The 12477-nt window shown below is 42.3% G+C and overlaps 1 pseudogene; it reads left to right on the top strand.

Moving 5' to 3' along the window:
• The first annotated feature begins 2307 nt into the window (after positions 1–2307).
• Positions 2308–2634, top strand: LOC103781041 (annotated as a pseudogene).
• Positions 2635–12477: the final 9843 nt, after the last annotated feature.

Below are 12477 nucleotides of genomic sequence, written 5' to 3'. Positions count from 1 at the left end.
GACAAAGTAACTTAGATGGTAAGACAGAACTGCTATAAAATTAAGCCAGTTTCTAGTCTAATTTTCTTGATGACAGTGCTGTGAACTCTCATGCCATCACCTCAGGTGCAGCCAGTGCGATGCAGCTGCGCCCCGTGATGCACGGACTCTGCCATGACTTCTCATTTCTCCTTCCCCAAGCTGTTGACAAGAACATTACAGCTTTGTTTCACAATATACTCTTTAATATTAAACCTTGTGCAGTATTTTTTCAGCCCAATGAATTTTGGCAGTTCAAGGCAGGGCATAAGCACAGGCAGCAACGCCCCAAGGGGCAGGAGAAGCGGCAGCTGCAGCAGGACAGCACCCACTGGGCATCGCTGCCCTCAGCCTGGCCCTGCAGGACCTGCTGTGGCAGCTGATGGAAACATGAAAGAGCAAGGAGCCTTTGGAGAGCTGGTCTCTGTAAAATGCCTCTGGAGCCACAGAATCAGAATCATTTCAGCTGGAAAAAACCATTAAGATCATTGAGTTCAACCATTAGTCTAACACTATCAAGTCCACCACTAAATCTTGTCCCTCAGTGCCTCATGCACATGACTTTTAAATACCTCCAGGGATGGGGACTCCACCACTGCCCTGGGCAGCCGCAGCCATGGCCAGGGCTTGACATCCCTTTCAGGGAAGAAATTTTTCTTAATATCCAACCGAAATATCCCTGGCGCAACTTGAGGCCATTTCCTCTCGTCCTATCGTTTGGTACTTGGGAGAAGAAACTGACCCTGCTGACATCTGACATCCGCACTCAGGGACAGTTTGAAATGTCCTCAACAACTCTTTTTTAACCTGTTTATTAAAGCTGCTTTCCTTGCAGCTTCTGCAGCACCAGTGCCAAGTCCTAGTTTGCTGCATGGCCGTGGATTCTGTACTGGAGTGTGAACAGAGGCATCACACTGAGCAACCTGCAGCAGCTTTTCCGTGCCCTGGGCACTGACGGGGGGTGGCCAGGCTGCTCAGAGCCCTGCAGAGACACCGGCGTTCAGAGCTGCCAGCCCCACGATTTTCAACTCCATTCAGGTCAGAACACTTGAAACTTTTCAGACACCCCCAAATTTATTGCCTATCAGGTTGAGAATCTTGAGATTTTATGTTTTCTATATATCAGCCATGTTCCCTTCCTGGGGTGCAAAGAGGAAGGGGGTCACCAGTCGACACCCCCACACACACTTTTCTCATGCTGCTCAACAGCAAACCCCAATCTTGTTTTGCTTGCAATAAAAAGCATTTCAAAATCCCTCTCCTCAATCCGTTTCCACAGATGATGTTCTGAGGGTTGAGGCTGGAGCTCTCTTTTTTTCCCTGTGAAGAGGACCCTGATTTGCTGCCTGGGTCCGCTGCGATGCTCAGCCCAGTCCTCTGCTTTGTGCTGCTGGCAGGGTAGGAGGAGTGAGAGCGGGACGAGGCTCTCCGAGGGGAGGAGGTACAACTTTAGAAGTCTCCATAGTCTTTTCCTTTCAGGAAACACATCCTGTTAATGTTTGACTGCTGTGGCAGTGGCTCTGTTTGTTGCAGTCGACTACGCCCTGAAGCTCACCAAAAACAGCCACAAAAACAGCCATTTCCTCTTCGTGGGGAGGTCGGGGGGGCCCTTTCCTCACAGCAGTGGCTGCTCTCCAGTCCCTGCACTCGCAGCTCGGATCTCGGCAGAGGGACACGGCACAGAGAACTCCTGGAGATACTCGCAACTTGCAGAGCTCATTTGGGATGACAGCACTCACCTCCAGCTCGGCTTGGCTTTGAGAGAATGACATTTGTCACGGGCTGTGGGATATTCTGAAGTTTGCACCTAAAGGGCTTTTGGAGCAGTGCTGGTTGACCCAGAGGATCCAGCACACTCGATACACGCTGCTGGCGAGTCTCCCTGCCTCTGCCCCAGCAGCAGCTCAGGCTCGCCAGCCTTGAGGCTGGATTCTTTCTGGATTTACCTTGTCTCACAAGGAATGGACCTCCCTATCATTCAGTTCATCACAGGACTGGCATTACTTATCAAAGTGCAAGAAGGTGGATAAGCCAAAGCTGGGAAGAACCTAAAAAATCTTCTTTGTGTTCTTATTTTATGGAATTCTCCTACCTACCTCGCAAACCTCTCATTTCCCTGATCCGAAACACCCCTGGACTGGACTTTGAGAATGAGCGGTGATGTCCTCTAGCCATTCGTAACATCCCAGCGAAGCTGCCTCTGTTTCAAGTTCCATTTCAATGTGCTGCAGCTGACTGAGACCTCGTGTCTTCTGCACATAGAGACTGGCAGCAAGCTGACAGTCAGATATGACTGTCCAGAAACTGGTAGCCACAGCGGTGTTGGTAGCTCTGGTCTCACTTATTCTCAACAACGCCGCCGCCTTTACGCCCAACTGGGTATACCAGACCCTGGAGGACGGGCGCAAGCGCAGCGTGGGGCTCTGGAAGATGTGCTGGCTGGCAGAAAGGAGCAGAGGAGCTGCGAGCACGAGTGCCAGGCATGGGCAAGGGGAGGAGCGCGAGTGCGAAGCCCTGGGCTGGGGTTCAGAGTCAGCTGGGTTCCAGGAGTCACGCAGCACTGTCAAACGTAAGTCTGAGCTCTTGTCTTCTCTGCTTACACGGGGCTGCAACTGATACAGTGGTACGTGGTCTCCAAGAGATTTATAGCCTAGCAGAGCACCCCCAAATCATTGTTAACCATCTGATTCTAAACATCTCTTACCATTCACCTTGAAATAAACTGATTTGGGAAAATAAAAATAATTATGGTCACCAGGGATTAACCAAACTCCTCCTCCTCCAAAGCGGCCAAAAGCCACAACCTGCATTCTACTGTCTGGTTTATACAGCGTGCAGAAGGATGTACTTTGAAAAATAACCTGTGAAGTGTCAGTTTAAAGCTTTGAGACATCTGCCACTTGTTTTAACTCTTGGGTTCCTGCTGTAACCACGTCCCATCCTGCTCAGCACATTAAACCCCAACCACAGTTGCTCTGAATACCATAAAATAAGAAAAAAAAACAAAGAAAGACGGTATGCAGCTGCTGTGCTAAGTTATTTCTCCCTTCTGTTTACTCTTGTTGGAAGTGTCAGGAGCAGAAAAGACAGAAATAATTTTGGGAAAAACATGTAAAACTGAGATAGGTCTTAATGTATGCAATTATTCTTCTTGGTGATAAAACATAATTAGTATTCTACTTGGGGGATATGAAAATCATTAGCATGATGTATTTCTTATTTTGCAAATTCACAGACGTGATCTGAAAAAGGCATATAGATTAAATTGAGCTAGACACAATTTTTTTATAACATGAAACCTATAAGCCAACAGTGAGAATTATGAAGATGAATAATAAAGAAGGGCACCCTACTTATCACATTCATGATGTGGATAGTGCAACCCTGCTCTCATTAAACACTAGAGCAGAACAGTGCTCGGAATTCTCGCAGTGATCTCAGACATGGTGGCTGTGACCGCAGCCGCCCGAGGCTGGTTTGGGGGGGGGCTGTGAGCAGCAGCCTGGGGCTCCTCAGCCAGATCATACTTTAACTGCATCCTTCAAGGAATTAAATTTAACAGAACAAGTGTCTAAAAAGTTCATGCCTGGTCAGACATTGGGAATTTCCAGAGATTTTAACAGTGCTCAGAAACAGCTCTGGTGTCTCTGAAGCACGGCAGCATTAGGAGCATAAGTTGATTTCACATAGTTTTTTTTTTTTCCCCATGGTTTGAAATGTGGAGAAAGAACAGAATGTTTTGCTCCTCCTTGAAGTCTCTAATAACACTCTGGAGACAAAACCAAAGAAATATGAGAGGAATTCCTTTTTAAAAGTGCCTTTATGTGGACTCATTCCATCTAATGTTTTAAAAAAAATATCTGTGCAGTAACATTTTTTGTACATTTGCTAACATTAAATCTGCAGAAAACACAAACAGAAAGCTTCCAAACTGTTTGAAAATCCAAAAGCTAACTTTCAATTCATTTTTAACTGAAAGAACATTTGTAATGACAAATAATTATGAAAAGGATTAGATGGTTAAAAAAGTTCCTTGATGTGTATCTGCAGCTTCCACCACTAGAATCACTGTCCCATTTAATATTTGCAAGGCATGTTCTAACTTGAGACACATGCACACCATTCATCAGTTTTAGAAGTACGTTCCCCATTCAACAGCTAGAATGAGCTCCTGCATATTGAATTTGGCTCCTGCAGCATTTTAAACATAGAAACTTGTATTTCTTGCTGTGCACAGGTCAGAAGATGGGCGGTGCTAGAAATATGGGCACAGATGCATCAGCTCCATAGCAGAATTGTATGGGCAGAGATCTCTTATGTCAACTAGAAGCAAAATATGTCAGAAAATTTTTAAATGTTGAGGTAATAATTATAGAACCATAGAATCAGTTTGGTTGGAAAAGACCCCCGAGATCCTGGAGCCTGACTGTTCACCTCACCCCACCACACCCACTGCTAAACCACAGCACCACATCCACATGACTTTCAAACTCACCCAGGGATGGTGATTCAGCCACTGCCCTGGGCAGCCTGGGCCAGGCCTTGATCAAGTCCCCAGAAGAATTCTCTAACAAATACTCTTAGAAATTTTAAGTTAAAGGAGGCCTTTGAAGCCAAATGACTCAACTTGTATAGGAATAAAGCATCCATTCACCACTTCATCTGGGGGCAGATAGTAAGCAAGCTGTGCCATGATACACTAAGTAGGAAACAAATCTGTTGCACGTATTTTTAAGGTAAATATGTTTCCATGGCTTGTACACAGAGCCAATAAGAGCCTGGTCCTGAATCCATGTTCCTGTCATTTTAAATAATTTCTCTAATAAGAAATCATGTTATTTTAGTAACGTGTGTGGCAATCCTCATCTGCCAGTTGTAGATAAATCACAAACATGCATGTGTGCGTATGTATATGCACATATATAAAAAATGAATTACTGAACAAAGAAATTCTTTGCTCAATTATAAGAGTTAACAAGTATCATTTTCAATGCCACTTATAGAACAATATGTAGAAAACATGTTCTTTCAATAGCTATGCAAAAAAGGCCACAATCTCATTTATATTTCAAAAATTATTTATATCTACACACATATTTGGAGGGCAAGCTATTTATCTCACTGTTCAACAAAAAAACTGAAAACCTCTGAGAATTTGCTTTTCCATATACCGATGTATACATTCTGTACAAGAAGTATGTAGGTACCAGCCAGCTACTAAGCAGGGCCACTCACTGGCAGAGAGAAGCACATTCTTAAAACCTATTTTTCACTGACTTTTGCTGCCTGCTCTTTCTCCTATTGAAATCATTGGCAAAGTTCCTTCTCAAGGGACACAGGGAATCTGGGGGGGTTTTTTTTTCTTCTCCCTCATCATGTACATAGCTCAAGCAAAACAATTTGCAAGAAAAATGATGGAAGTTGCTTTCTGTGTCAGGACCTGCATGTCCTTGAACTAAAAATAAACTACAGTGAATTGAAACAAACAAGGAATGAAGTTTTGCATATTTGGGGTCAAAGTAGTAAATGAGCTGTCAAAAGATCACGCTGGGGATGAACAGAAGAAGCCAATCTGATGGAGCATGTCTGCCAAAGGGCTCTCTGGAAACTCAAAGCCAAATTCCACACCAAATACCCCTCTGATCCCCCACTAACAGGACATCTGTGTCAATTATTTCACCATAGCACAGAATGCTGCAACAAAGAGACACCATGAGAAAAAAGACTGGAAATTGGGAAATAGAAATAGGAGTATGTTATATTAAAAATATGAGATGGAAACGAAGCATCTCAATATGAACTATTTCAGCAAGGCACAACACAAGAAATGTGGATGACTGTGGTCATGGGGAAAAGCACCTCAACTCTGTTCTTTGAGCTCAAGCTTCACTGCTCCTGGAAGGGGAGACCACTTCTTTCTTTCTCCCCTTCTCACTGTGCAGTCCTGCACCCTTCTTTAAGCCATGTGTGATGCTAGAAAGCTTCTGTGAGACTGTTCAGATGACTAACAGCAAGAAAACACCCAGTGGGAGGTTGGGGGGGATGGGGCTTTTGCGTGGTTATTGTTGTGTTGAATTAAGCCGAGGGATCGGGAGTCCAGCAAGTCCTGCTTCTAGCACAAGCTGCTGGTGCAAGTGTGAGGATGGGTGAGAGAGCTCCCTTTTCGTGGCAACAAACTATAAGATCTGAAATCTTTGCTTATGCTGAGAATCAGAGCCCAATTACCACAACACCAGTCCAACTCTTTCTAACACGGGCAAAACAGTAGATGATACAAACCTTCAGCAAGAACTCAGATGGCACATTTCTTCAAAACCCTTTAAGGAAACCCAGCCAGGTAGCCTAACTCCTGTCACCTGAGTGAGGCCAAAGACCTTTGCCAGAGTTTACAGGGGTGCAGTTTCAGAGCTGTTGCAAAAGTTTGGAAGATTGTGCTCTTGTCTGTATTTCTTAACCCTTCAAAAAAAGACCACACGTGGTAGAAGCAGACACTTAGTAAGCCTTTGGGTAGAACAGTGTGTCTTGAGTACTCAGTGCTCAGCTTTGTGCCCACTTAATGCATGAGCAGACGCAGCACACTGAGCAATGCAGCATCATGCGAGGACACAAAAGCTGCTCCACGTAGCCACCAGTGATTCCCTCTCAAAGCAAACCAGTCCTACTCAAAGCCACCGTTGCCCACATCCTGGCCCAGCACCAGGCCAGCAGCACTGTGTAGCACTGTGTGAACACACCAGACTGACTTGCTTAGGTATTTTTAACCACGCTGCACAGTACAAATATGCCCTCCAGCCCTCCAGTGCTATGAGGCTATCTCTGGGTGGACAGATGGAGCTGATTTATTCATTAGCCGAGGTCACAGTCTGTCCCTTTTTGTTTAAAGAACATTGCAAACAATGTGGAGATGCAGGAATAGGGAGGGGTTTAAAAAGACATAAAACTCTTGCTCAGTTCTTTGGCGCTCCAGAAGAAGTAAGAAAAGTCCCAGCAGTGGGAACCATGTATCAACTACAGGTGCCCAGGGCAAGACAGCTCTTGTCACCTGGGGTTCCTGTGGGGCAGCAGAACCAGTGCCACGCAGAGGCACCGGACCGTGGCGACTGTGGCTGCCAGAGGGGCCACATAGAAACCCCTCTCCAGCCTAAATGTATGATCTGTGCACACACACGGGGACTAGGAAATGCAGTGGCTAAGGTGGGAAGCTGCTTGATGTGGGAATAAAAAGGTGATATTTGCTCACAGAGGCAACAGTTCACCTGAGGGCCCATGTCCACTGTAATGACACAAATCTCCATTGCCCACAGATTTCTCTGAAATTTGGCTGGATGGAAGTCAGGCTGGCTCAAGCAGCTGAGCACACTGTAGACACGTTACTTTTTCAATATACACCGATTAAGAAAGGAGGCCCAGTGCATTTGGAGAAGACAGGGACTAACATGAGATTACAGAAAGCCCTAAACCTTATTACCTACATGGTTGCCTGGTAGACTGCTCAGACTACTACACAGAGATGGAGCAGACAGCTGTCAGCTCGGGGCTTGTGGTTTCCCCTCCTAATATCTGCAATATGATCAATACTTAAAGAAGTAAAATTACTAATTTAATGGTAGAGGCCAATGGAGGTGAATTGTAAGAGGCTGGGCTCCTCAGATTAGAGTGAACAATCATTTTGGTATAGATTTTACTATATTGTGTACTTATTTTGGAAAAGTTCAAAACTTTTTGGGATTCAAGTTAGGAAGATGAACCTAATATATGTTTCAGTATAGTATTTTCACATATATTGCACAGAAATATTATCATCAGGAAAGTCAATGTTTGATTACTTTCACTATGAAGACGTTTAATTCCATTCAAGTGCTGAGTGAAAACGGGTATGGAGCTTTTGAAAATTGCAGATTAAATGCATTTATTACAGCCACCAACACAGCACATCCTGCTGATGCTTATGAACAGCAAACCATAACATATAGACAGCCAACACCTCAACGGGAACTATGTAGCAGCCTTGTCTGTTAAAATTGATCATATATACCAGCAGTCTCAATGCTGAGTTTGAGCAGTCCCCATCATTTAATCATAAGCACTTGATTATTCTGGAAATGGTCGATGTAGCTATGTCTGCACTCTAAAAGTAACTGAAGCTGTTAAAAAAAACCACCCAACCACACTCTTCTTCTCTCCCCAAACAAGATCTCTGTGCCTTTCAAATTATATATTCCAATATGAAGTTTCATGCTTAGATAAGATCAATTATTTACTTCCAAAATACCTAGAAGGGTGGAAGATTTCACCAGTTTCTCACATCAGAACATGTGTTTAACTGTTCCAAAACAGATTGGTTTCTTCCCTACCACTGCCTTTTTTTTTTTAAATTGTTAAGTGAAAAAGCATAAACTGCATACTTGAGGAAGTTACTCAGATGAAACCACATGAAATAAGTGACCGTTCTCATCTTTAAGATACACATCCAGCAATGGGACATATTAAAGACTCCTTGTAGCTGAAAGCTATGTGGCTGCTTATAGAATTTTAAAAAGAAAAGAGAGAAGGAAAGAATTTCCTTTTCAGGACACAGCCCTGTCCTTACAGGAAGATGTGAACAAAACCCTTACGTAGAAAGAGTACAAACTGATGAAGAAAAAAATAGATTCCTTTAGAAGAAAATATCCTCCTTTCCAGAACAAAGTCACATATGAACATTAAGCATTTATGAAGACAATCAGACACATCTCAGAATGTATACTCAGTAATTCACTAAGTAAACCATAAATAAACCCAACAACTATAAAAAGGAAAGAGCACTGACAGAATACTTTTTTTTCCAATCCCTTTCATCACAAACATAGCAAGCATTGAATTCCTCCTATAAAGTCTTTTTATATTGACAGTGAAAAGAGTTTAACAACTGAGTAAAGTCTAAAAAGCAAGCCAATGATGAAAAAGAATTACACTCAGAACTCTAGTTGGTTAGAATAATTTTCAAAATCAAAGCCTAAAAGGGGAACTTTTGGCCAAAAGAAAACTGCAGTTAAACACAACTAAAATAGTTGTTTAGCACCAAAATGACTAGTAGAAACAAGGAAGCAAACTTCCTCAGGAGATATAAAAGTATGGATAAACTGATAGAAGTAATCAACTTAGCAGCAGCCTATGGTGGTACTGTCCTTCAGCTACACATAATGAATTCCTGCCCATCTAATTACAGAGTTTTAAATAGCTCTTTCTGATGTTACACACATTTTGTATCCCACGGTGGGGATAGGATAACAGCATGCTCACAGTCAGCTCCTGCAGCTTCAGTGACAGGCAGGGAATTGTGAAGCCACAGTGAGATGTTCAGAGTCAGCACTGTTCCTATACAGGGAGTCAACGTGTAGTCATTAAGCTCTTCCCAAGGATGGTAACTTAATAAGTTACAGAAGTTAGGCTTATGTTTGCACTACAATTTTTGTTCACCAAAAGTGGTATTTTTCAGAAGTTCTAGACAAATATTGAAATATCTTGGGCCACTTAGTTTCCTTCACACACAGTCCGAGCGTTAATCAGTAAAAACCTCGAATTCCCACTTATGATTGATTTTTCCCTCTATGCAGACAGAAAAGGGGAAGAAAACCTCACATTTTAAGCTTTCTCAGCAGTAAAATCATAATTTGATTTTTCAGTGAGGTCATCCTTCCTCATCCCAAAACATGAAAAATTACTCCAATATGACTTAATTCTTCAAAGCACAAAACAAAATTGTTACTTGCAAATAACAAAAATCACCATTTCTAATCCAGATGCACACATCTGGTCTAGGAAGTGAGCCAAACAACATGGAATTTGAATTGGTCTCATCCCTGGAGTTTGGGTTTTGACCCTTGACTGATCACTATTTTAAACAAAGCAGAATTAATTAGTCAGTACCCTGGCTGCAATTTGAATTGGTCTCATCCCTGGAGTTTGGGTTTTGACCCTTGACTGATCACTATTTTAAACAAAGAATTAATTAGTCAGTACACTGGCTGCACAAGAGACCCTGCTGGATACCCTGCCATGAATCAACTGCTTCTTAGAGTAAACTGGGATCAGGATGGGCTTCCAGAAGGAAAAAGTCAGAGACTAGCAATTTATATTGATGGTTCATCATTGGCTGCTTAGAGCAGAGTTTTGGAGCCATTCAGTGTCTACCCCTTTCCAGTTCTCAACAGCCAAGCTGCACTTAAGGGAGGTGAAGGAAAAGGATGTAAAAAGCAGAGATGTCCTCTGGATTGTTCTTCCTCCTTCACCTACATCAGACAAAGGAATGAACATGTTCTGCAGCATCCAGTTCTGTTCTGCTGGGATCATCCACCTTTAGATATAGGAAACTCCTTCCACAGTTAAGCTTCAGAGGACAGGTGACATTCACAATAATGAGTTCAAAACAAAATAGGTAGGACTTCCAAAATAAGTTAGCTACATCATGACAGTCTTAGGCAATAGATTCTAGAAGCTAGTGGTTAACACAAATGCCACCAGTGATTGTGCAGACATTGTAATCATTATGAACCTCTTGTTTTACAAACTGTGGCTAACACAAATCATTCCACAACAGTTGATGAAGCTTGCAATGGCCACAGAAAGTTACAATGTGATCATGTCTACTGTAAATGAAGCAGCAATGTTTGAAATGGTTGAACAGCCTGTCCTAAATTCATACTAATTATAGACTATAGAGAACAGATCAGAATAGATTGAAGCTGGATACTGAGGAATTTCTGGTTTCCATATAAATTAAAATAGCAACAGGCAGAGTAGAAGAGCACAAAAGTAAATGTTAAGTTACACAGCTCTTACAAAAACTACATTGCAGCAAATTTTGTAAGAGATGAGACATAGGTATTCCTGGACAGAGAGCTCATTCAAGCAGGAAAAGAGCTTTGTGGCCTGGCCTTCCTCAACATGATTTACATTGTCAGCATCTTTGGATGCAGGCTATGAGGAAATGCTTTGAAACTGCACACTCAATTCCCTTTCTTGATCAGTATTGTCCATGGGTCACCCTCAATAAAAGGAGGCCAGAGCTACTTTCCACAGTGAGAACCTTTCAGGGTGGTAGGTTTCATGTTGCAGAAGCTCAGTGTAGGGCTGCATTTGTGCAGAACAGAATTACCACGGGTGGAGCTGACAAGGTGCAAAGTTACAAGGGCTGTGAGTAGGAAACCATTGTCATCTACAGTGGCACTTTCAGGCTGAATGCAGTCAGCAAGTTCTACTGCAAGAAGAATGGAGTTTGTAAGAGTTTATAAAAGATCATCAGTGCTACACATCCAGTGCTACTACACTCCAACTGCAAGAGAGGACAACCACCACAGAACCATTGCTTAAAGACCAAATTATTACAAATTCTGTTGGAATTCAATTGAGTCACAGCCATAAACTTACTATTTTTGGTATGGTAGATATAATACCATCTATGGCAAAACCAAAAAAATTTATAACACAGTTAAGTCTTAAAAAGAATTAATGAACAATAGTGGAGGCAAAAACCTAGCATTTGTTTCTGTGTGAAGGGGTAGCATGTGTTTCTGGGACGCGCTCCAGACAGTTACAGGTTAGATAATGACTGGCTGGGGTGTTCTTAAGGCTTATGCACACCATATACAGACAAGGCAACAGGATTCACTATAGCTGCAAACCAACCATTTTTTAAATTTGACACCAGAGGTAGCTCTGTTGAGAAAGTACTTTAATAATAACGACTGCAAGCCTGCTCTTCACTCAGCACATTTCCCCTTTGAAAGTCATTGCTATCTCTTCAGCAAGCATTGGTCCTCAATGTATTACCAAAGTCCATTTAAGTGGAAAAACAGAACACTCTATGCTTAAAGTTTTACTGAGATTTTCAAAGTTCAGACATCTGAATATGATTCTGTTATCAGCCAACATGCTTCATGGCCTGTAAGCATTGAGCATGGCACGAGATTTAAGTGCTCCCACTGCTAGGAAGGACAACTTTGAAAGTTAAACACAAATCTTTGAGCAAACTATTTTTTTAAGTGAAATAATTTTCCTCTCTGGTCAGAGATGAACTCACTAGGAAAACCCAAAAATACTGAGTATGTTATCTTCTTAAAATTTTATTCAATGTGAAAAAGTTTAACAGACTGTGGTTTCAGATAAACTTTCAACTAACTTTCAGATACAATGCCATGTTTTATTAAAATTCAATTAAAGAATGGGTTGTTACTTAGAGCACTGGAAGCTAGAGGACCTATGAGGGGAAAATAAAGGGTAAGCTCATTTAATGACTCGCAAAAGTAGACCAGACTCAAAAGATTCACACAATGAAGTTTACTCTTGCTTGTTTATAGCAAGGTTTGTTTTCTGCACTTCCTAGCAGCCTCCTTGGAAGATCAGGAATCCAATTCTGGCAGTCAGTGCACCCACTAAATGTGGTAACCTTATTAAGTCACTTTTGAAAAACTGATGAAT

Source organism: Merops nubicus, unplaced genomic scaffold (assembly GCF_000691845.1).
Source record: "Merops nubicus isolate BGI_N331 unplaced genomic scaffold, ASM69184v1 scaffold20320, whole genome shotgun sequence".
NCBI classification, from domain to species: domain Eukaryota; kingdom Metazoa; phylum Chordata; class Aves; order Coraciiformes; family Meropidae; genus Merops; species Merops nubicus.
Note: the sequence above shows the minus strand (reverse complement) of the source record. Positions and strands in the feature narration are given on the sequence as shown.